This window comes from Eupeodes corollae, chromosome 2, assembly GCF_945859685.1.
Source record: "Eupeodes corollae chromosome 2, idEupCoro1.1, whole genome shotgun sequence".
Taxonomy (NCBI): Eukaryota; Metazoa; Arthropoda; class Insecta; order Diptera; family Syrphidae; genus Eupeodes; species Eupeodes corollae.
Genome location: NC_079148.1, coordinates 153,746,845 through 153,773,782, shown reverse-complemented (window position 1 = coordinate 153,773,782; position 26,938 = coordinate 153,746,845). Strand labels below are relative to the sequence as shown.

At 35.5% G+C, this 26,938-nt stretch overlaps 1 long non-coding RNA gene across 1 annotated transcript; it reads right to left on the bottom strand.

Moving 5' to 3' along the window:
* Positions 1-24,516: 24,516 nt before the first annotated feature.
* Positions 24,517-26,675, bottom strand: LOC129947517 (uncharacterized). Its single transcript, XR_008781726.1, has 4 exons — positions 26,472-26,675; positions 26,271-26,406; positions 26,078-26,189; positions 24,517-26,009 (listed from the first exon to the last, which is right to left on the bottom strand). It is a non-coding gene; the product is annotated as an uncharacterized LOC129947517 (long non-coding RNA).
* Between the last annotated feature and the right edge of the window lie 263 nt (positions 26,676-26,938).

The following is a 26,938-nucleotide window of genomic DNA, read 5'->3' as shown; positions in this document are numbered from 1 at the left end:
ACTTCAACCTTTCGAGCCGTTCTGTACGCAATTAGATCGTCGACGTACGCCACGACGTACTTGTCTTTGTTAGACTACCCATCAGATCGCTGATGTAAATGCTAAAGAGAATTGGCGAATTCACCGCTTCCTGTTAAAGACCAAGGCCAACGCACTAACCATCATGGCACGGGTATTACGTTGACGTATCTATTGGTGCATAAATCAGTATGGGTTCAAGAACCAACTTTCAAATTTAAAAATTAGTAGTACAAAAAAGTCGATCTTCAAATGGTAGACATGTGCATTCAAGAGGACACAAGCGTCCACAGGTTTTTCTCAAAACCCACCTCTGTGTATCAACTCCTACTCTCACTTCCCCGCGGTGAACATCGGGTGCCTAGTACCTCAACTGGAGACTGGGTTCCAACCCCAGTGGAAAGTTGTTGGGGTTAGTAAACGAGAGAGGGGGGGGGGGTGTTTCCACTAAGGCACCTCTCCTTATCCAGGCGGCAGCGGACGAATTCTTGAGATGGAATCAACGGTGGCGTCTACAGTTCCAATAAGGTTGAACTACTTAGTAAACACCTTATAGTAAGTAAGTAAGTAAGTAAGTAAGTACAAAAAAGTCCCGTGGCATGATGGTTAGTGTTTTGGACTGTCATGCGAAAGCTCTTGGGTTCGATTCCTGCCTATGCCGACTAAATTTTTTTCACGGGTACTGCCGTGAAAAATTCTCCAAGAGTAATTCTTGTCATGAAAAGTGCTTTCTCGAATTTTCCGTTCGGATTCAGCTTAAAGCTGTAGGTCCCCTCCATCCCTGATAACAGTACTCGCACACAGGAATGGTTGAGAGTTGTCAGTCACTAGGCCCTAGTTATCAAACGGACTGTTGCGCCACCCAGTTTATTTATTTATAGTACAAAAAATTCTGTCTCGTTTGATACGCTCACTACTCTCGTTCAAAATTTTAAGAGCTTACTTACTTAGGTTCTCAGACCTGCATAGTCCCTGGGTGTTACCTAGTGGGACATAGGGATTCTACTATTACAAGGCGCCTTGTGTGCGGTTACAGACAATATGCTTAAGCTTACTCCAGCTCTTTCTTAATCTTTAGGGTTCCTCCTCGACTGTTTATTTTCTTCTCTCGATCTTGAGTAAAAAGATTCCACTGTGTTGCTTGCTTGTTCTTCATTGAAGTATTAGCTTTTAAGAGCGTTTGTCCAATCCTTTGCCTCTTTCGGTTTCGTATACCTACTAGTGTCCTTGGTTTTCCAAATGGAGCCTTAGAGTAACCCACAACGGCTAGCAATATCTTCTTCGGTTTCGCCTCTGGAAAATTGTTCACTTTTTCTACTGGTTTTGAGCTATGTGATGTTCCAGTGCTGAACACCTTAGTTTTTCAAGTGTTGGTTTCTGCAGAATAAATAAAGGAATTGACTTCAACTTGTTTCATCTTATACAAAATATTGTTTTTTAACCTTCAACACTTAATTGGTTAGGGTACCTAAAAATCTCGACAAAATAGAAGAAGAGTCTAAATTGTGCTTTGTTTCAAAAAAATATTATTTCAAAGGACTCCATAATGCTTAAAATTCAAAAAAAAAGTATTTCGTTTAAAAAGCCATAAATATTGAAAACTGCAACATACAGAAAGGGAAACCAGGAATTAATGTGGACACATACTGAGCCATCTACTACGGACTGATTTTAAAACTTCAAAACACGGTAACTAGCTTGGAATTCTTAAACTCCGAGGAAATGAAGAAACATCAATTTTTATTTTAACTATCTCCATTTTCTTAAAAAGGAACAGAGACAAAAATATCAGAACACCTGAAACTTTGATATAAAAGTTTGCCAAGATTGAACAAAGAAGAATTTTCTGATATCTTCCCATAAATATTTAGTGCTATTTCTTTAGATGCAATAACTTTCATTCGAATAGAACTTATGACAAAAAGTTACAACCAAATCAATAAAAGCAATTCACTTCATCCAAGGGTTTACATAGCATAATATTTTAATTTCTTAAAGTATCAACAATAACGTTGTATTCCAATCAACTTTGGCCACCAATAATTTTTTTTGTAATTATTTCCTTTAATATTTTGTCAACACCTTAAAATATATCATCTTTAGTAAATGTATGTAGACGAAAAATTGCCTACGTGAAATATTATACCACACATAAAATTGTCCCATAAGACTATCTTCTTCCTATTTACTCAACTCGGCTCGGCTAGGGGCAACTTTTGTGTAAATTACCAAAAAAGCTTAGTTCCTCATAAAACTACGTCCCTACAAACATAACAACTTAGAAAATTTCCTATACTTACTTTTCTCAATATAAAAACATCAAAAAAATACTTTTTCTGACAAAAAGAGAAAGAGAGAGCGAGATGGAAAAAAAAATTCACGGTAGAAAAGAAAGTAATGTCCTGGCCATAAAATGTATTTTATGTCGCTATGGTCCAGTAATAAATTAACAAACATGATCTCGACGATAAGAAGCAATTTATTTATTTTGGACACTAAAAAGGTAATATATGATTGGCAAAAATCCCCTTTTCGGATGACACTCACGCAATATAAACCCCAAAATAGGGGGACCCAATTAATGTTTAACCTCATCCTCGTCCTCTTTTATTTTGACTCGGAAATATCTACAAGAAGAAGTTTGTAATTTTTTCGTATATTCCGCCCTAAATCATCACCGCCACCGTGCGGTTGTCCGAACTTAAGTTTCATTTAGTCTTGAATAAAATTATATGAAACACAAAAATACGATGGGAAATGTGAGGGAGAGAGGGAAAGATAGTTAAGTGTAGTAAAGTCTAATGCATCTGGGAAACTTCTTAATTGCTTCATGGCATCACTGTCATGAGACTCAAGCCACACTGTAATAAATAAAGTAACAACCACGAATCCGGAATCTGAATCTACATTTGAATTTGATTCTAGGGTTGCTCACTTAATTCAAATGCTCAAATAAGGCCGACTTATTAACACAGCAGTTAATCACCACTTAATCTGATGCTCCATTAAGAAGTAAACAATTAAACTTTCCCAGGGAAAATCATAATTCTTGGTTTTTGCTTTTTTTCTCGCAATGCCATGGCGATGGCGTTTTGTATAAAATGTTACTACACTAAATGAATTGTCTACTACTTCCCTTCATTTTCCTACAAATATTTCTTACTCGTTTTATTCTATTTCTGACTTACGATTATAGAGCATGCTGTGAATCTCATGCAAAATAAACCTTTAATATTAAGCTGGGGAATAAAAATGAAGGCTCAGCAACAAAAGAAACACAAAGATGCTCATTCGCACAGTTTTAAACTTAGTTAAAAATTTAATTCAGTAGCGGACTTTTTTAAAAAATTATCAGCAGGAGTAACAACATTATTTTTTTTAACGTAAGGCTTACAGCAACATTCATTCTAATAGTCTCTTAAAAGTGGACTAAAAACAACTTAGACTATGTTATGCTTCATTATTTAAATTTAAAAGATCAGAATGCCAATTCATCTTGTTACAGCCAAAAATCAGCGATACAATTCCCAACACTGTTAAAATCGAGGCTAAGGATATAAAAATATACTAAAGGCCTTGAAAACTTGTCAATAGAACTAAACTTAAAAATAAATCAGTTCAAAGAAGAATGGAATATGCTTAAGAGAAAGGAAAGACTTATAAAAAAGTTTAAGTAGCTGTTTAGATCATACAAATCAGCGATACAGAAGTAGACTTAAGATCCTGGAAACTTGCCTATCAAACTTAATTAAAAAATAAATCAGTTAAAATAAGTACGGGATAAGCTAGAACAGAAGAAAAAAACTTCCAAAAAATTCAAAGCTTCTCATCAAATTCTACAACATCAATTTTTCGGAATTTTACATTATTAAGATATAAATACAAGTTTCCATTTTAAATCGAATAATAAGTCTACCCCCGTTCACTACGACTGAAATTCTAACTCAACTGCAAGAAACTGTACATTTGGCTCAGTAAAAAATCGACTGTTTACATCCAAAAATCAGCAATTCATTTCCGAACACTGGCACTGGAAACTTGCCAATTTAATGGAATCTGTTGAATAGTACGGAATAATCTTGAACCGAAAGAAATGACTTTGAAATTCTAAGTTCCTCATCAAATTCTACAATACCAATTTTTCGGAATTGTACAGTATCAAGTTATAAAGAATAGTTTCCAGTTCAAATTGATCGATTAGATCCACCACTGTTTACTACTACGAAAAGTCTAACTCGATCTGGGATAATAAAACAAAAACTGCAAGAAACTGTTGAAATATAGAAAGGCCATGAATGGCTTGAAGCGATGCGGTGGTGGTTTAGTGCACTGTGGCTGGAGCCATTCCCAACCGAACCGCACATTGTTATATTCCGCATATCTTACTAGGTCGACGGCATTAAAATTGATTAAAATTTCATTTGGATTTATAACTCAATTAAAATAGTGTAGTTCCATGATTAAGAAAGCGCGACGACAACGAGAACGACTACGACTACGACAATGTTCAGAGACCGAGAGAATCGAGACGATAGCTCCAACGACCGCCTCCGCTCAAAATGCTTGCGATATGAAGTTGAACACATAAGCCCACAACCGCCTGCCATATAAACAGATGTACTTGCTCTTCCCTGTAGAAAAATATTAGTTTTGCGGAGCAAGTCCCCAGTAGTTGGAACAACTTTTATAGCAAACAAGACAATACCAACGCGCGACAGGGACATGGAACCAAATTCAATCTGCTCTTCGTCGTCGTTGTCGAGTTGTGTATTTTATGTCAGATGTACTCTGTTCTATGTTTTAGTGTGAGCTCATAGCGGGAATCATAAAGTCATATCTCCTCTCATGCCATCATCCCCTTAAGGATTTAGGGATTCGTCCTGAAATATGCAATGGGCGAGGCACTAGGATTGGAAGAAGTCTTATAACAACATAGCATATAGAAGACAACCGAAAGACGAAATACTGAAGGTATATGTATACTCGTACACTAGTTAGGAAGAACTTTTAACAAAAACTAGAACAATCCCAGAAATACTGATGAAGTAACCACTGTTATTGCAGCAGGGATCTCCACAACATCAAAGATGTTGACTGTTTTGCCAGGACAAGCTTTATATCCAAGAAATTGTACACCAGGCCAACCCACAAAATAACTACGAGTGAGGCACAGGACCTCGCACAGCAATACGATGATGGTAACAAGTTGGTAAACTTAGTTTCACTTCGCGAAATTATTAATTCTCACTTGGATAACAGCTGAATTGTAATAACACTGATATAGCGGGTGTGGAAGTGAAACTTGTGCTTCTTTTTCGTTCTTCTTCTTCTCCATCCGTTGCTTCCTATTTACTTACGTATTCCCATTACTAATTAAACTATCATGGAAAATTAATTCCATGACCCGATTGTTGAAATTAGGAACTTCTTGGGTTTTATAATATAGCTGGTACAGTTCTGCACACCAAAAAGGGTGATGTAGCTAACAGAATAAAATTCAGTATCAGTTATGTACATAAATAGAACGTTTTTCTTCTTTTTGATTTTTTGGGAAAATAATTTTAATTTTATGGTCTGGAGGTTATGAGGGAGAAAATAGCACTTAACAGTATTATATGGGTGGCCACAGAAATTTTCCATCACAGGAATAGAACAAGTTTTCTTGTACCTATTCAAAGCAGTAAATGGTGGGCGAGTTTTCCCCAATGCTTTTTGTGGTGGTGATTTGTTGTTTGTTTTTGAAAATAAGTGTATGATGAGGTGAAATTTAAAATGAAATAAGCTTTTATATTCCAGAATATTTTTTGATACATATTTGAGTGTAATATAAGTTTATAAATTCATGCCTGGAGCACATTTCTTCCTATAAAATTTATACAGGAGTTTCAAAGTTCAAAGATATAGAAATATTGTGTGTGCTTCAATCGGAGATTATTTTTAAATATATAAGAAACTTTTAATCCTAAACAACAGCATTCTTAGATAACGCATCACATAAATTAAATGAAATAAAAAAGTGTTCCACATACGCCACATCACTTTCGACAAAATTGTTTCAAATTGTTATAAACAATATTGGAAGGAGTAGATTTGTTTCAACTCTCAAATGGAAATTAAATAAATAAATAATTAATTTGGCTGTATAACAGCTCACAGGGACGAGAGGGGGCCCAATGACTTAGAAATCCATAAGCAATTAGGATGCTCAAAGTGTTCCTCCTGAATTCGTAAGGCTTATTTGAATTACACTTTTTTATCACAAAAATAACTTCTGTGGTAGGCTTGTCTCTTTCTCTCAAGACACAGTACGAATGAAAAATACTTTAAAATGGTACATTTTCAAACTAACCCAAGATTTCTGTCATAACACAAAATTTAATTACGTTTGTTAATTTATTAAAACCTTACAAATCCTATTAATTTAAAACTACTTCTATTTAAGACTCTTCTGGTACACAATAAAGTGTATACTTACTTAATTACTTAAGGTGGTGCTACAGTCCTCTCTGAACTAGGGTCTCACCCACCAAACTTCTTTATCTAGCTCGGTCACTAGCTAAATGTCTCCAGTTTCGTGCTCCAAGTTGGGTGAGGTCACTTTCCACTTGTGCGCATCACCTGAATCGCGATCTTATTCTACTGCGCTGTCCTGTGGGTGTGGATTCAAAGACTTTAAGGGCCGAAGCATCGAATATTCCCTCCATCATAAAGAGTTCACTGTGGTTGCTTTCCTTGATATCGAAGGTGCCTTTAACAACGTGGACACATCTGCAATCACTTCTGCACTGACATCTCTAAATGTAGAGAGTTCGCTTCGGGAGTTAATTCATGTAATGCTTACTAGCAGAATAATTAACTCAAAACTGGGCAACTCTTCTAGCAGACGATTCGTTAGTAGAGGGACACCGCAAGGTGGTGTTCTATCCCCCTCCTCTAGAACCTAGTGGTGAATGAAATCCTAACTAGTCTGGATGCGGAGGGTTTCAGAGTGATAGCCTATGCGGACGACGTTGATATAGCAGTTTCAGGAAAGCATCTTAATATCCTAAAAGAACTCTTACAAAATGCCTTGGACAGACTAATACTTTGAGCTGATCGGTGTGGACTGGGTGTTAACCCACACAAAACCGATCTGGTCTCATTTTCGAGGAGATACAAAATTCCATTTGTCAACCCTCTTTACATTAAAGGAATCCAATTAAAATTCTCAGACGAGGCTAAATACCTAGGTCTTGTCTTAGACAAAAAACTTAATTGGAAACGCAACGTACAGGAAAGAGTCAAAAAAGCTACTGTAGCTCTCTTTTCTTGCAAAAAAGCTATTGGTAATAAATGGGGTTTACAGCTCAGAATCACGCATTGGCTATACACATCGGTAATCAGACCGATTTTAACGTACGGTGTGGCAGTATGGTGGACTGCTTATGTATAAGCGGATTGCTTCGCACGACCCTGTCTGCGGCACTGGACACCTTGCTCTACCTTACACCTCTTGACATATTTAGTAAACAAATAGCTGCAAGCTCTGCTATTCGCCTCAATGCTTCGTCGCAGTGGACTTACAACAACATTGGCCACTCCGTAATTCTAAGGTACTTAGAATCAATTCCAAAGCACACAGACTACACCATCCCCCAACTACAATCCAACAGGAATTTCCAGATTTCTATACCTACCAGATCTTTTTGCGAGGATAGGACATTCTTGGAGGATGAGTCAATAAATTTTTACACAGATGGCTCAAAAACCAAAGAAGGGGTTGGTGGAGGTGTGTACTCTGAACGACTGAAATTAAGTCTCTCATTCCGCCTTCCTAATCATTGTAGCGTGTTCCAGGCGGAACTTTTTAAGGAAGTCTTGTCTTGGCTCAAAGAAAACGTGATATCAACATCTGATATTCGTATTTTCGCCGACAGCCAGGCCGCTATCAAATCTCTGGACTCTGTCTCTACAAACTCTATAACAGTCCATAACTGTCGATCATCTCTAATGGAGATGGCGCAACAGTTTAATATTCACCTTTGCTGGGTGCCGGGCCATGGAGACATTCCAGGTAACTGTAAGGCAGATGAACTCACCAGGAACGGTACAGTACAGCCCATCCTACCACGTTTGGCAAGTACTGGCATACCAATCGCTACTTGTAAACTGCTACTAATGCAAGACGCTGCGAGGAGGGCAGGCACCAGGTGGACCAACATCACCACGTGTCAAGCCACAAAAAACATCTGGCCAACACTGGATTTAAAACGTTCAACGTGCTTGCTCTCTCTAAGCAGATCGCATATAAGCTCGATAATAGGTGTCATAACCGGACACTGTCTAATAGGAAAGCACGCCACGAGACTAGGCGTATTCTCAAATGACTTTTGCAGAAGCTGTATGGACGAGGAAGAGGAAGAAACGGTTCTTCATCTTCTCTGCACATGCCCTGCTCTAGCTCGAAAACGCAAGAATTACCTAGGAGAATTCTTCTTTCACGATCTAAACGATCTAAATCATATCAGTATAATAAGCCTCTCAAGTTTCGTAAGGAACTCTAACTGGTTCTATTGAGTTTAGGAGGAAGCCTCAAGATTTATGTGGTATCGAAATGGGCCATTAAACTGGCCTAAGTGTGTCCGTTTCCATCTTGGACAGCCACTATAACCTAACCTAAGGGCTGGAGTTGGTTTCAATGAGCTCTACGTGACCCAGCCATCTTAGTCGTTAGACTTTTACCCTTCTGGCTAAGTTTTCGTCGCTGTACAGCCCGTACAGCTCGTAGTTCCATCTTCTCCTCCACTTCCCTTCGATGCATTCGGGACCATAGATCACACGACTCATGGTGCCTTAATCCGCTTTTGTCGTGTAGTCCATGCTTCTGCACTGTACAGCAGGACGGGGATGATAAGGGTTTTATATAGTGACACTTTGGTCCTTCGAATGAGAACTTTTCCACTCAATTGCTTTCTTAGCCCAAAGAAACAGCGGTTAGCAAGAGTTATTCTTCGTTTGATCTCAGCTCTGGTGTTGTTTTCTGCGTTTACAGTGGAGCCTAAGACGATAAAGTCCTTACTATCTCTAAGTTACGTCTGTCGATGGTGACAGCATGTACTTTTTTTTGCCCTCAATAACCGGTAAACCCATTTTTTCCGCCTCTGCCTCAATACTCACAAAAGCTCTATTGACATCACGCTGAGTTTTTCCGATTATGTCAATGTCATCAGCATATGCTAGTAATTGGACAGGCTTTTGAAAGATAGTGCCTCTAGTGTTGATGTGTAAGCTCTGCACTATTCTTTCAAGCACGATGTCTAAAACCTTATTTGACTTCGAAAGGTTCTGTTAAGTTGTTTCAAACTTTTATACTCATACTTCACAAACGGACGAGTTTGGCAGGGATGTCAAAACTAGACATAGCTCAATACAGCTCGTCCCTGTAGATGATGTCATATGCGGCCTTGAAATCAATGAAAAGATGGTTAATGTCCATTTGGTGTTCTTAGGTTTTTTCCAGGATCTGCCGTAATGTGAATATTTGATCGACTGTGGGCTTTCCTGCTCTAAAACCTCTCAACATCTTCGACAGCACGCTTCTCATGCTCCCTCTTTTTTCCTGAGAAGTCGGTGTTCCTCTCACCTATTTTGCTCATAGAGCTTATGAGCAGCTCTCGTCCTTTTATGCAGTGCCGATTTTCGTGCCTGTTGCTTGGCTGCATTTGCCTACCGACATGAATCATCAAACCAGGTGTTCCTTGTTGAAGGTTGCTTGAAATCCAGCACTTCAGAGACTGGTTCTCTGATTGCATTTTATCCATGTTCCCAATAGTTTTCGATACATTGTGTTGGCGGCAGAGAAATTCGAGAGAGGTTATTGTAACTCGGTCGGAAAAAGATTTGGCGATCTCTTGCGATTGTAGCCGTTCTTATTTGTACCTTCTCCCAGCATCTCCCTGTTATGCCGTGGGCGTGGAAACCCGAAGTGCTACCTTGGCTACAACTATGATGGGGTCCGAGTCGATGTAAGGTTCTCGGGAAGTTCGGACATACATGATGCTATAAGCGTGTCTGGCGTCGATCGCAATATGGTCAATCTAGTTGACGGTGGATTGATCTGGAGAACTCCAAGTTAATTTGTGAATGCTGAGGTGTCAAAAACGAGTAGTGGCTACCATGACGTTTTGCCCCACAGCAAAATCTATGAGTCTGAATCCGTTCTCGGAAATGATGTCGTACAGGCTGTTTTTCCCAATTATTATACCAAAGATGGCTTCCCTTCATAGCCTGGCATTTAAATCGAACAGGATAGTTTTTATATCATAACTAAGACACTGCTTATATTTTTAAAGAGCAAATAAGGAGTATTCAATTATTTAAACACTTTGTTACTGAAAAGAATTAATATAAATTAAGGAACAATAAAAAGTAAGTTTAGACCTATAAGAATAATATCATTTCTGTAACTTCTTCTTTTTCAGCCTTACTACAGAACTATTCTCTCCGACAGTTTTTTTCAATTTAAATAGGATTGCTATTGAAGCAATATTAAATATTTTCCCAGAAATGTCCAAAAAGATATATATAAAACATTTCCACCTCTCTCAACCAAATTAAGTAAGAAATGTTTAAAATAAAGAACAACTTTTCTTTTCATTCATCCATACATAAATTGCGATCAAAAAGCAATTCGCTTGAAATAATTCGATTTCGATCTCTTTTACAAGAATACGAATTCGATATAAAAATGATTAAAAAATATATTTCATTTCGTTATAATTTATATTCTCCGTAACCTCTTTTTTGTTTGCTATAAAAAGATAGCCTCTTTGTACCTACATATATCTGCACGAACTGACCTTCCAACAATAATCAAGACATTGCTATTGCTCTCTTTTTTTTAAATAATTTTTTGCCTGGAAAATTCAAGAATTCATTTAAAGAAAAATAGTATTTATAAAATGCATTTTCATTTCATCTCTTGCCCACTTCACTTAGACCGAGAGGTTAAGGTGAAAAGTCTCACACTCAAAGTGGTTATTTTAATAAAAGAATTCTCACCATTTGCAAGAAGAATTAAATAGCTTTCTCTTTTTTAGCCTCATTACTGTCAAAAATAGTTTAAACAAATAATTGTATACTTTCTTCAAAAAAAAAACACCCCAAATAGGCTTATATCAGTTCCAAAAGCAATATAATAACTCTTCATCAATTAACGATTAAACTGAAAAATGGTATGTACCAGGTTTTCTTCTTTATTAAAGTCTAAGACTAAGAATTTTCGAAAAATCGTTTTTTTCGACATTTCCATTTCTAGGGTGGAGGCTTATGATATCAGTATTTGAAAGAAAGTGTTTTCCTATGTTAAGTCTTCTTATTTCTCTCAATATCACACATCGTCCAACAAAATGAAAATAAAAGCATAAATCGGTAAGTCCCCGTGGTAAGGAACGTAGCTCAGATTAAGGAGTTCTCCTCTTAGTCGGAACAACCACGAAATTTGCTCGATGGTATATCTGTCATGGAAGTAGTTTCTTTCACGGAGATCGTAGTCTAGTCCACTGTAAATCATGCGTGTATTGCGTTCTTGAGGCTTCATCCAGACGAGATATTAAGCGATATAAATTTGGCTTCCAAGAGGCAAGGTTACTATAGTTTAGGTCAACATCCACCTCGATAACTTGGCATATCAAGAGCTTCGGGGATGTAATCTACCTGCAGCTTGAGTGTTTTTATAAATAGAGGCGATAGACCCATTTCCAGCACGATCATGTAGTTTGGCGTACTCGAAGGAAGGTGGAAAATCAGTTTTATGTAAAATCTGAGCAGTTTTTCCACTTGTTCATATTTCCGTCCCCCCTAAGCTTGCACCGCATAAAACATAACTGTATGCGATTAGACAGCTTCAAAAATCCTGAATTTACTAGCTTGCGTAATTTTATTATTATTGAAGCATTGCTTCCATGCTACGTTTATAGTTGTTTTCGCCTTAAAAAGTTTGTCAGTGAGATGTTTTTCCATGCTCAAGTTCTTAGTAAAACGGACTCCTAGATATTTGTTTTCACCAACTCTACTCTTTCACCATTATAGTGCCATTTTTCACTTGCAACCCATCTTCCACCGCCATTCTTAAAAAGCAGCACTTTGGATTTATTTAAATTTACTACTAGGTTCCACTTTTTACAATATTTAGCAAGCTTATTTATCATTAGCTGAAGGGACTGCGGTGTATACGCTAGCAGAACAATGTCGTCAGCAAAAAGAAGAGCTTTAATGTCAATGCCAGTGTACTCGATTCCTGTTGGTAATGCTTCGAATAAATCATCAATGAAAAGTGAAAACAAGCTTGGACTCAGTGCACAGCCCTGTCTAACTCCTGATTTCGTTTGGAACTATTCTGATAAGCATTGACCATTCCACATTGATGCTTTGGTAGTCTTGTATTAATTTTGCAATACTGTTCCGAACATAGCGGTCCATGGTGTCGAAAGCAGCTTTGAAATCCACGCAAAATGCAAAAAGTTTCTTATTTCTCGAAAGAAACGAGGCAGCAATCGAGTGGAGTACAAAAATATGATCGTCGGTGGAGTTTCCCGTTCTGAAGCCAGCTTGGAACTTGCTGAGAAGATTATTAGAATGAATCAAATCAAATCAAAAACGAGATTCGTCTGTAGTTTCCCGGAACTTCAGCCCTTCTCTTCTTGTGGGCTGGGAAAATCAAATCATCGCTGAACTGATTTGGGATGGTTCTTTCCTTAAAGATTTGGTTGAATACTGCTGTTAGAGATACAACAAAAGTATCTGTACCATATCTGTAGAATTCTGCGGGTATACTATCTGAGCCCACAGACTTTCGATCCTGGTTGTTTATCAATTTATACATTTCTTCCTTTGAAATTGGAGCATCTAAAATATTATTTTTGAAGGCAGGTTTGGTATACTGATTCAGAAATTTATTTGGTGCATCTTGGTTTAACAATTTCTCGAAATATGTTTGCAGTCTATTTGAATTAAGATCCGGGCTGATAGTAAATTTTGTTTCATTAAGTTTTCGGACAAGGTTCCAAAACTCAAACGACTTGTTACACTTTGCAAACTGATGTCCTTGGGCTCCCGAATAGTCCTTTTTCGACAGAGAAGTTTATAATTTTAATTATATTCCATGTTACGGTCTTTTGAAAAAATTGAATTATACTTCCGATATGCGCTCGACCAAGCGTAAGCAAGGCTTCTCGCCTGCATGCATTCCTTGTCAAACCAAGGTTCTCTATATTCAGTTTTTCTGTTATTCGGTATTAGTTCAGTCTTGTTTCGTATTGTTCCATAATCAGAAGTGCATCTAAACGTGTTCTATAATTGGATGCAGATTCGTTTGGTTAGCGTGGTTTCGGAATAAGTTGCATTCGTTTCATTTTTTTCTTCCCCGTTAGTAACGGATATACAGAATTTATAAGATATAACTGAAATGAAGATTGTTGTTTTTCTATACAAACTTGACTTATTTCATAATAATAAACATATGAATAAAATCCTTTTCAAATAAGTCAATGTTGCAAAGCAATTAAAAAACAGTTGAAAATTTAATCTCAAACTTCTTTTCTGACACTTTTATTTTCATTTAAATTAATTTTAATTTTATCAACAGCTTCAAATAAAATCTTCATCAACAAATCAACTATTTATCTTTAATTGTCGTTTAAGTTTATATACAATTTAATTAAACCTAATTTTCAGCAATTTCTCATCAATAATTATTCCTTATTCAATCCTAAACATTTCTAACTAAGTAATTATTGCAAAACCAAAAGCGATTAAATTTAACTACCTTTATCGGTGTCCCCAAAAATTGCAAGCTTACGAGTATAAAGGTATAAAAGGTATGAACATATAAACATAGACAAAATATAGGTCCTTTTTGTTCTAAAACGTTCATTTCATCTAAATTTCATGGCTTTTTATAATGCCACGTCGTAATCGTAACATTTAATGTCCTTTTACAATGTTTCTATTTCTACATTTCTATTTCTATTTCGAGTTTCTAATTCCTGGTTTTAAAATAGAAAATTGGAAACGTGCAATGAACATCCATTGTATTTGCACTTTTAATATGTTTTTGCTTTTTTATTGCCCTGTACTGATGTACATTACAGTGTACAGTTAAACACCCCCATCATCATCCACCTTGCCACAAAGAGACTTTTAAAACCAGGAAAATAAAGATCGCAATCAGGTGAATAATAAAAAAACGAAAAACAAAAAAACAATATTATTACTCAACGATTTCCAAGGCTGATATCAGCTGACAATTTAATTACGAAATGGCGTGTCAATGAGACATAACTGGGACACTTTGCTGCTGCCACTGCCACTACCATACCATACCACCCAACATCATCATGGTGTAAGTACTCTTTATGTACACTATACACATTCCCAACAACCTGAAAGGGTATTATAGAAATAAAATAATAAAAATTGAGATATAACCGTAATGGGGTGATATTGTACTAGATATACTCATTTATATAGTTCAGGGAAAATAGTACTGATAAAACAATTCGTTATTTCGTGCACCCAACACAAATAACGAACAACAACAACAATGAACGATGAACGATACAATTGTTTTGTAAGCCTTTTTATATTGCCCATCAAGCAAGGACCTTTCTCTGTTCCGATGAGTTGTGACCTTTTCGGTCGATGAATTTGTTTGAAAACGATAAATCTACTTAGGGATTTCATAGTAGTCCTTTGGGGGAAATAATATAAACTAGTAGTAAATAGAGTATAAGGCTTTACAAATGAAACGGAAACACGTTCATATCCGGATAACTATGTTTATCGTTTTCATTTGGCGAAAGTAGAACAAAGATACAATTATTTTTTAGTTATATTTTATATAAGTTATTATATTTTTCATTCTTGTAGACGAATAGAAAAAAAAATGACGGAAGCATGACCACTTTATATAAGTAACTATAAACCTATAATTATGAGAGGGTGTAACAGACTGTAAACTGTATACTTTAGCAGTAGAAGCCATCATAAAAAAGAGCAATATAAATGTACAGAACATTAAATAATATTATCAGCAAAATGTGTTTTTGCAATCTACAGACTTTTTTTTTTAAATGACAAATTAATACCTTCCAAATTTTTTACCGGCCATTTCTAAACATGCAATCACTGCCAGGGAGAAAGCTAACACGATTTGGAAAAGGCGTTGACATGAAAAGTTGAAAATCTAACGCTAACTTTGCCCACATCACTGGATATAGCTTAAGCTTATGTTACTTAAGTTTTTAATCTTGTGAAGAAAACAATAAATCTTCACAGTCTTTTAGTTTTAACCAAAATTGTATACGAAACATTTTAACAATACTTCCACTTATGTGAAAAATTTAAAAGTACTGTTCTTATAGTACTATATGTCAAAAATGATTTACTACAAAATTCAGTTTGAACAAAATAGTGTGTATAAAGACTGTAAGTTAAAACTCTGAACTTAAAAATCCAGCATAAAGGCTGAAACAGAAAAAAGGGTTAAGGTCGAAATACTGTCCAAGTGTACAGTTCATAGCACTGTATTCAAAATACTGTATCATAAAGTTTTGTATTAAGAAATTCGATATGAACTTAATTATGTTTCGTCAAAATTCTGAAATTTAAAATTCTTATTCTGTAATTAATCTGAAAAGAAAAATCGTTCTGATTATAGATTTTTTTTTAGATTTGGTTTTTATTTTGATAACGTTGATCAAAAAAAAATAACATAGCTGAATAATATATTTAAAAACTTTCATTTATAATAATTCTACTTCTATATTTTCAAGCGAGAGTGTATTTTGATTTTGCATCAGTATTTCGCTACCAAAAGTGCAGCTTCTTATTTCTTTAAGAACTGTATATCTTCCATTAAAGTGCAAAACATCTTCCCTTTCCTTAAAATTGCACAATGAGCATATGATTGGTAAGTCATGTCTATGTGGTATAAAATTCAGCTGCATAACTTAACCTCACAATTTAACCATCATTGAAATTTCGACAATGCTATTATCGTCACTAAAATAATTCCTCTCTTCCAAGTTGTGATTTAGTTGACTTTAGAGCTGCCTGTTTATAGATACTGTGGCGTCATTCAAGTATTTCTCTCGTTGTTTTATGCCCACTGCGAAAATGAGCTGGTATAAAGAAGCTTTTTAATCATCCTGCTTATCACACAAAAGGTTAAGTTCCATTCCACATTCTCTTGCCAAATTTATCCAATCAGCACACCAACTTTTTTTTGGTTTGTATTACTCGAAGCACTGCTATCTTCGGAAGCTTATTATTGCTCATCTTCATAACTCTCAAGATGTAATCGACTTGCATTTTTAGGGTTCGTATGAACAAAGGAGATAATTCTGTTTCCAACATAATAACATAGTTGGGTGTATTTGATGGCAGTCTAAAAATTCACTTAATAATTATCGGAGAAGTTTCTAAACTGTTGCGTTTTCCAAATTTGTACTCAGATACCGCTTCAAATATATTGAATTTGCTGCTATGTGCTAGAAAAAAACATTTTCCAAGTTGCACTAATTGCACCTTTAGCCTTAACTAGTTTCTTTCTTAGATGAGTTCCGTGACAACTTTAATGACTTCTCCATTATAAAACCATTTTTTTTCGCCGAATTGCGGCCTCCTCCTCGTTCAAAAATAAAAATTTTGGACTTATTAAGATTCACCATCAAACTCCAAAGCTGACAATATTGATACAGGCGGTTTATCAGTAACTGTAATCATTCAAGTGATGTTTCCAAAAGAACAATGTGGTCCGCAAACAGCAATGTTTTTATTATTTGTGAAGTCTATGCCACCTGGTAAGAGGTCTGTAAGATCTTCAATAAACAAGGCTAACAGACTCGGACTCAATGTACAGCCCTGACTGACTCCCAATTGTGTTTAAAACCCTCTCGACAATTCTTCTGTAATCCATACCTTAGCAATTGTATCTGCATGTAGATTCTGAATAACTCTTCCGAACTTCCATGACATTCCGTTACTATACAGCTTGTAAATAAGCGCATGTCTATCGATCATATCACATGCAGATTTAAAGTCAACGAAAAACGTATATAGCTTCTTGTCCTTAATTAGGAATGTTTCTGTGATACTTTTAAGGGTAAAAATGTGGTCAACCGTCTAATAACCTTAAAGCCGGCTTGAAACTTCTTTAAGAGCTTATTGTCTTCTATCCATTTATTGAAACGCTTTTGTAAAACCAGCGTGTATATTTTATATGAAGCATATAGAAAGGATATTCTTCTATAATAAGACACCTCGACCAAGGTCCCTTTCTTATGAATCGGGAAAATGATGGACTCCTTGAATTCTAGTGGTATCATTCCTGTTTCCATGACATTGTTATATATAGTTGTCAGAATTCTGCTGGTATGCCGCATGGTTTCCCAACTTTTAGTTTCATTACAGCTGAAATCACTTCTTAGAATCTTATTGCAGTATCAAGAGTTTAATTTTTAAAACCCGGATTCTGATTATATCCAAAAAAGCATTTTTGAGAATAAGGTATCATAACTATTTTTCAAATTTTCAAAAAAAATAATCCGTTGAATCACGTGCTTGCTGGTTTTTTTTGACAAAAAGTTAAAAAAAAAAAAACAGAACTATACAAAAACACTTAAAATGGCTATCCCGTAGTTTTTAATGATAAATTCGGAAGAACAGAATTAGAGTATTTTAAATGCATATACAGTGTTTAAAATAAAGAATTTAAGGCACACAGAATTATGAGCAAATAGTATTATGTAAAAATTGAGGTCATGCAGAATTTTGAAAAAACAGTATTCTGACCCACTCTCTGTCGAAATACTCTAATAATATTGCCTTCACAGTACTGTCTGTTAAAATACTGTATTAATAATCTGTTGATAAAAACACTACATGATCAAATTCTGAACATTTAATGAAGACAGTGCCGATCTACATCCCACCTTGAGCGCACGCAAAAATACTAAAAAGTCGAAAAGATAATAAAAATGTCTGGTCATTTCTAAAAAATGTGCGCAACACTACGTCATCATCGGTTCATACGCTTATTTCTAATGACACTCCTTTTGTAAGCTCGATAAAGCCAATTTGCTTGCAGCACAGTTTGCTGTTAATATCTTAGTGCAAATGAGTAATATGACCCCTCCTGTACTTGAAAGCGTTAATTATTCCATGGAACGAATCTTTTTTCGCACTCGTACAGTTGCTACAATACTAAAAGATCTTGACATTTACAAATCCGCTGGACCGGATAGTATTCCCGCTATTGTTCTAAATAGGTATTTTTCAACCACTGCGTAAGCTTTTCTATCTGTCCTATCCATCTGGTCTCTTTCCGAGTGGATGGAAAACTGTATTTGTCCAGCCTGTCCCAAAAAAGGCGAATCCTCTAACTATCGTCCAATTGCACTTACGTCCCTTCTTTCTAAGGTCATGGAAAAGCTGATCAATTTTCAGCTTAAGAAATATCCTGAGGAACGGAAGCTTCTTGATGACTGGCAGTCTGGCTTTTGTAGCAACAGTGAACAAATCTTTCCATCGTTTTGGAGAAAGTAAGATTATTGCACTTTATGGTTCAAAGGCATTTGATAGAGTTTGGCATCAAGCTCTCTTATCAAAAATGCTTGCTTTTGGTATTGATGAATCTCATCTTTGTTGGGTTAGAAATAACCTTTCGGACCGTTTAATTCAAGTAGTATTTGGCGGAATAAAATCTGATATCCACAATATAAACGCTGGTGTGCCCCAGAGCTCCAACTCTCTTTCTTATATTCATAAATGATCTTTTGTCTGAAAATTCTAACCTACTATATTGTTTCGCTGAAGACAGTACCCTCTGCGTTTTATATTCGTTCTTAAATTCTCATCCTTGTTTTTCGTATGTGGACTATCAACGGCAGCGTATAACAAGCTCATTAAATTCTGATCTTGACAGCATTGTTCAATGGGGATTCAAAAAACCGTGTAGAATTTAATGCTTTGAAAACTCAATGCTGTCTACTGTCACAAAAGCGTAACCCCCCCCCCCCAATGCCGCTATCCATTTGTAGTTCTTGCATCGAGAAGATTAAACAACTATCAGTTCTAGCTATGCGCATCACAAACCACGTGTTTTGGAGTGATCACATTTTTGACATCGCCAAAAATGCTGCTAAGTGTTTAGGTTCTCTCAAAGTTTTTTACACCTTCTGATCTGGCTTATAACTTACAAAGCTTTTATTCGTCCAAATTTAAGTATAACTCTCATATTTGGGCTGGTGCTCCAATAACGTACTTGAGTCTTCTGGATAGAATTGAAGAAAGAGCTCTAAAAATGATTGGATGGTCATGATGCCTGTCATTCTTTTATCGTTACTTTTATAAATAATGTTCTATTGAATTAACCAGTTACATTCCTCCCCTTCAACAATCCAACCATAATACCCGTACTGCTAAGAATGCAGTTTACTCAAGAGCCCAATTTTGGACGTATTATTTAGTGCAGAGATTCGTTCTTTAGCCACACTACACGAATGCGGAATGCTTTACCAGGTTCAATATTTCCCACTCATAGCAATATACAGACATTCAAAACCAATGTGTATCGGTTTCTCCTTTCCAACATATACTCCTTTCCTAATTGCTTGAGGTAGTCAAGGACTTCGTCTACTTATTTTCCACTATAAACGCACAGTCCAACGACTAAGATGGTTGAGTCACGAAGAGCGCATGGAAACCGATGCTCCGGCCGGAAAGTCTTTGAATCCACACCCACAGGACAGCGCAGTAAAAGAAGATGGCGATTCAGGTGATGCGCACAAGTGGAAAGTGACCTCAACCAACTTAGATCTCAAAACTGGAGAATTCTATCTGGGGACCGAGCTAGATGAAGAAGTTTGTTGGTGAAGGCCCAGGGCTTTAGCGCCACTTTTAATAAGTAAGTAAGTATTACCAATTTGACATCACATCACTATCCATAATTTGGGTTAAGCCAATCAGCTTTTCTGCATCTTTTGATGTTATTTACTTAAAAAACAAAAGTTATTTAAAGTCCATTATGCTGCTTGTTCTGACGATAGGACATCGCCTAAAGAACCTTCGATTTAAATTCTAGGGATCTTGAGACGCAAAGAAAAGTCAAAATGTTCAATTCGACAAATAAAACCTATACGTGTCTTCTTTGTACCGCCATCCACTTACGCCATCTAAAAGTAGACATAGGTTTTTAATCATAAAGACTTTTTGAAATACAATACATCAACATTCTTGTTGAAAACATTTAAGTCCATCTCATGATTCTCATTTACGAGGAAGTATTTAAGTTAAAAATCGATTTCGGTTCAACTAAATCAAATATAATGGAAAAGTTTTTTAAGCTTATAACTTTTCCGTTGAACTGAAAATGAGGTTATGTAACATCGAAGCAATTAATTTTGATAAGTTCTTAAAAGTTCTTTTATTTCAATTTAACATTTCCTAGAAAAATAATTGGGTATTTTCTTCTCGTTTTATTCAGTAGTTATACAAGTCGCTTAATTTTGATGTTATAGTCTTTTTCTATACTAAACATCATATAAAAATGTACTTTATCTTCAAATATTTTCGTTAATGTTTCCATCAATTGTTAAAGTTTTGTTTGTTTAATAAAATAAAAGGATTATATTGATAACAAAAAAAACAAAAAACTTTTCAATTCAATTCAATTTTCTTTTACATTTTCATTTTCAATTCTCAATTCTCAATCCTCAATTTTTAAACAACGAACGCACAATTAGACTGAAATTTGAAACATAATATTCTTTGAAATGGTTGATGATGTTGATGTTGAACAAAAGAAGTAGATATATAAAAGTCTCAAACCAATTTATATAGGAATTAAATAGATTCTTGGTTCATTAAAGCAAACAAGAAGTCATTATTTTTTTATTTGTAATGGGATAATGGGAAGGTTAATGTCTCCTTTTGTGTGCGAGTAATAATAATAAGGTCCTTAGATTTTGTTCAATAGCAATTTACTTAATGTCCTTAATGAGCATTTTTTGGTCATTGTTATGTTCGATTATGAAGGAAAAATCGTTTTATTACATTTTTCTTCTTTGAATATTTTAGAGTTTTTTCTTATTTTTAATATTTGCAATGAAAAATTTAAAATTATTAAGGAGAACTTGAGAAGATGGCGTCAGTACTCTTCAGGATTTTATTTCATCGGCACATCCTCTGATTTATGAAGAAATGGTATTAAGATTGTCTTCAAGGGCATTTTGTTCAGTTGGAATGAAGTCAAAAATCATGGAGTAAAAAATAAAATCTATAATTATTAAAATCATTTGAAATAAATTTTCACAATGCTCGTGTACTCACTTGAAGTCGTTTTTGAGATACAGCCGATTACAACATTAAAAAAGAAGCTGGAATGCGCCCCACACTGATAACTTCCCGTTTGTCGATTTGTCTTGCTTAAAAGTTTTTAGGTTTTCGTGTTGCGTTAGAAAAATTGTTAGTTGAATTATTCCCAAAAACTTTAAAACTATCAACACTATATTTCTTATGAGGAAATAGTCTACTTTGTAAATCTAATTTTATTAAATAGATTTTTAGTCAATTCGATTTTTTTAAAATTTTATCGAATGTTGAAAATAATATTTCTTATAAGATAAAATTAGTTTGAAGACAATATTTCATAGTTTTGAAAAGATATTTGAGTCGAAATTCTATTTTTACCGACATTTATAAATTTTTTGTTAAGATTTTTATTTTTTGTTAGAAAAACTTTCAATTCGATTTTTTTCAAAATTGTTACGAATGTTGAAAACAATATTTCTTATAAGTAAAAATAAGTTGGAAGATATAATATCATATTTTTGAAAAGATATTTGAGTCAAAATTCAATTTTTACCAACTTTGAGTAATGTTTTTTTATGGTTTTATTTTTTTATGAAAAAACTGTCGATTCGATTTTTCTCAAAATTTTTACCAGATATTGAAAATATTATTTTTCTTTGCACAAAATTGTTTTGGAGGTAAAATCATTTCGTATTTGTAAAATTTTTGGGGTGACAAATTGTTTGTTTCTTTTTTTTTTTTTGATATATATAAAAAACCGTTAATTGGATTTTTTACAAAAGATATACTTCTTAGGTATCACGTTACAATATATAATATAAAATTCAATTCAAGTCTCTAGCGGTTTTAGTTCATGAGATATTTAGGGTTAACAAAAACGTTCACCTTTTTCTTAAGCTTACTTACTTCCTTACTTATTTAAGGTGCCGCTACAGTCCGGGGCGGACCTGGATCTCAACCAACATGCGTCTCCAGCCAGCTCGGTCCCTAGCTATCAGTCTCCAGTTTCGCACGCCAAGTTGGTTGAGGTCCTCTCCCACCTGGGTGCGCCACCTGAGTCGTGGTCTTCCTCTACTGCGCCGTCACTCGGAATTGATTTCAAAGACCTTCCGGGCTGGAGCGTTGATGTCCATTCGCTTTATATGACCTATCCATCTAAGCCGTTGGACTTAAATTCTGCTCACTATGTCAGTGTGGCTGTACAACCCGTACAGTTCGTCCTTATATCTTCTCCTCCATTCTCCATCTATGCGTACGGGACCAAAAATCATCCGAAGAATTTTTCTCTCGAAGCATCCTAAGACGCTCTCATCTTTCTTTGACAGGGTCAAGGCTCAGCGCCACAAATGAGAACCGGGTATAGATGAGTGTTTTATAGATGGTGAATTTAGATGCTCGATAGAGGACTTTACTTCTCAATTGCTTTCTAAGTCCAAAGAAGCAGTGATTTGCAAGATTTATTCTTCGTTTGATTTCAGCGCTGGTGTCGTTGTCTGTGATGGACCTTTGGAAGATTGTGCCTCTAGTGTTTACGGTTGAGTTTTCCACAATTCTTTCCAGAACAATGTTGAAGAAGTCGCATGACAGTGCATCGTCTTGTCTAAAACCTTCTTTGACATCAAATGCAACGGTGAGATCTTTTTCGACCTTGATAGAGCAGCGTGCATTTTTCATCATCATTCTGCACAAACGGATAAGTTTGACAGGGATGCCAAAACTAGACATTGCTAGGTAGAGCTCTTCCCTATAGATGCTGTCATACGCGGCTTTAAAATCGATAAAAAGATGGTGGGTTTTTCCCAATATCTGCCGTAGTGTGAATATTTGGTCGATAGTGGACTTTCCTGGTCTGAAGCCACACTGATAAGGACCAATCAGGTTGTTGACGAATGGCTTCAGACGTTCACATAATAAGGCAGAGAGGATCTTATACGCAATGTTAAGGAGACTGATGCCTCTGTAGTTGGCGCAGTTTAGAGGCTCTCCTTTCTTATGTATCGGGCACATTCTGCTAAGATTCCACTCATCGGGCATGCTTTCTTCCGATCATTATTTTGCAGATGAGTTGGTGCATGCTCCCTACCTAGTCATCGCCTGCTGCTTTGAATAGTTCGGCAGTGATGCCGTCAGCTCCAGCAGCTTTGTTTGACTTGAGTGTAGATATAGCTATCTTCACCTCGTCAAAGTCGGGTAGTCGGAATTGTTGATCTGCGTCGCCTAGGTTGAGTGGTTCTATCTCCCAGGCTTCGGTTCGTGGCTGGTACCCTTGGGAGGATTTTTTTTTAATTTTTTGTAAAATTTACGAACCTCATTCCTGTTGTGACATCCCTCTATCTCCTCGATCACGGGCTTCTCATGATTAAACTTCTTTGTTAAAAAAACCAAAAACGTAATTTTCTTGAGAGTTTTTTTTGCATCTTTTTGCACTATTATCTGCATAACAAAATGTATTTGAAGTCGATATCTCTACTGGTTCTTGAGCTATGGACGAGGAAAAAACGTCGCGAACGTACGGGCGTAGGGACGCACGAACGTACGTACACTCTCACTCACGTACAAATATTTTGTTTCAACTCTAAAGACCTTGAAACGTCGATAAATGTAAAAATTTTCAGCTCGACAAATCGGACCCGTTTCAATAACTTCCTATGGGAAGTTGAAAAGGTGCAAAGAAGCTTCGAACTTACGTAGTATACAATAACTCATAGCATTTTTTTTTTAATTCCTATGGGCATTAAAAAGTCAAGAAAATCTAACCAATTCTAATAACTCCCAAAGAGAAGTTAAAAAATAGGCTCCATTAAGAATTTTCCTCTATTCCGTAAAATATTGAAAACGTTGTTAAGCTTACATTTTTGAAGAGGCTGAAAATGTTGGTCTAAAATTGCATTTGAACGTATTTATATCCATTTAGAAACCCCCTTACCAACACTTTAGAATTTTTGTATATTCACGACCGAAAATAAAACAATGAATTTATTATCTTTTGCGAAAATTCTAAAAACAATATAAATTGTCAAACTCTCTCGCTACCCCCTGCAAAAAACTGGGTTTTCTTATGATTTTATATTTATTTTATTTTATTACCAAATTTATAATGCATATATTTATAGGTAATGGTACTTACAAAAAACTTCCCCTTTTATTGTTATCATTTTGTCATTAAAATTATATTAGGCATCAAGGAAGGAAGAAGAATATTTTCGTCTTGTGTTGACAAAATTTACATAAGTAAAGTACGCCACCATTTTTTTTCTGCTACTTTTACTTGACGACTTGAGTCTGATGCTAAAATGTTGAATGCCTTTACTTGACACACATAAATATCATTTTTATGTGCATTTTATTAAAATTGGGGGTTGGCCTTTTTTGTATTTTATTTTATTACGATACTCGTATCAAATTCATTGGTTGTCGTCGTAAATGTTTTTTAATTCAATTCAAACTCGTTAAAGAAAAGTTAACAAAAAAGATAAGAGTCCTTAAAAAAAGAAATAAGTTAAAATTCAGGGTTTTTATTTTTCAAAGAGAGTTTGAGGAAAATGGAAAAGGTCTTAAGTAACTTCATGTACCTTATTTCTCAAGTTGCACCACCATCATGTTTTTATATATGTACCTACGACACGTTTGAAGTGATTATCTCAAAAATCCCAAGCTTAAAAAAAAACACTATAAATACTCTAATGTAAATGTAATCTTTGTGTGTCAATTACAATGGCTTATAACCTCGATTTAGGAATGTCAACGTGAGAAATAATTTTTGGTGTCAAAATAAAATCCAGTCAACGATACGATAGCCTTTTGTCATGGAGCTACTTTTATTGAATAAGAAAAAAGTTGACTGAATAATTCCCTCCCAAGAGAATAATTGGATTTCTTTAAAGGTTACACAGTAGTTTAGAAAATAAAGGTAAGTGTTATATGTTGGGGCAATGTCAAACAAATCCACACAAAAATGATCTTCAAAACTTTCTACATTATGATTCACAAAGGGCAAAGAAAACACTCTTGATTCGTGTCGCTGCATTTATACAAGTCTAATGATTGTTATAGCATAATTACCTTCCCAATGTATTAAGACCGATGGATGGGCAATGGGCATGAGATGGCTTGAAAGAATGGACCTTTCTATAATCTGATGGTCAATTCTTTGTGAGATTAACATTCGACAAACCAAAGACCAAGACGCAAGTCTTTGATGGAATTGTTATGTCTTTTGAATTTTGTGTGTTTGTTTTGTTCTTCGTTTAAGAACTGTGGGAATGTTGAGTGCCCGGAGTGATGAAGACCAAATTGATTTCTTTGGAAAAGCTTTATTTATAAACTCTTAGAATGACTTACATTTTTTGCCATTTTCAAAGTTTTTACTTGCTTTGTGTAGCATAACACAGCTTAAGTCATTCACGTAATTCCTCCCTACTTTACGTTGTTTTAATCAAAAAATGTAATTTTCCTGTTATTAATTCCAAGGATTAAAAGCCTTAAGGTGTAGGTTAATATCCTTTTGTCTTTAGATTAGTTTTTTTTATAAAATAAGAGATAATATAAGAACACCAAAAGAAGTGCGTTAGATACGCTCGTTGGCTCTTCGTTATTCCATCTTGATATTGATTCAATTTCCTTGATAAACCTTAAAGTACCTATCCTTATCGTTACGCAAATTAATCTTGATAAGTTCATAGAGAAGACAAGAAAAAAACTAACTCACAAAGCTTTCGTGATAGTGTGAAGGTGAAAAAAGAATCCAATTCCTCCATTCTTTGGTATAATCTCTTAACTCAAAGGCAATAGGCGAACAATGGCAAAAGAGATCGAATTACCTGTTTAAAAGGATAAAAGTCTCTAGAGATTTTTAATACAGAAATAAAAAATAGGAAACAAGTTGAGCAAAGTTCGCATACCATTCAAGCTGACCCAACAATCCTGTAGTACTTGCAATGATGTCGAGACTTGCAGAAGTTTGTTTGTATAGGAATAAAATGGTGCCGATATACCTCAGCTGCGTCTTCTATAGGGCTCACGTTTATTTTGTTGGTCCTAGGGAAGACATTGATAAAGCTGTGAAGGGATTATTAAATCGAGAAAGCGAATCCAAAAACAACCTTCCTGAGCTTTTCTAATCTCAGAGCACGGATTGAACGGAAGCAATAACAACAAACATTATGGGTGAACTCTACGACCAAGGACCTTCTAATCCAATCCTTTCCCTATACTTGGCGTCATCATCATCCTCGTCGTCCTCATCGTCGTCGTCGTTTTCGCTTGTTACAAAATCCGCATGACCCAATGAACTCTGTATAGTGACTTGCGAGTCCTTTTTAGCAAAAAAAGAAAAAACACATTCACTAAAGTACGACTACTCCTGCTCCTACTTCTGCAGTTGGCTGAACAAAACTTGTGAAAAAGCCTTGTAGTCATGGTGATCTAATTGCACAACAGACAAAAAGGTACCTGTCTGAATTTCAACCCTAAAATACACCACCAATTTAACTATACAACAGTTATACACCCTGCGATTATATATGTACAAGGGAACGACAAGGGAGACATAGGTTCATTTGTAAAGGAA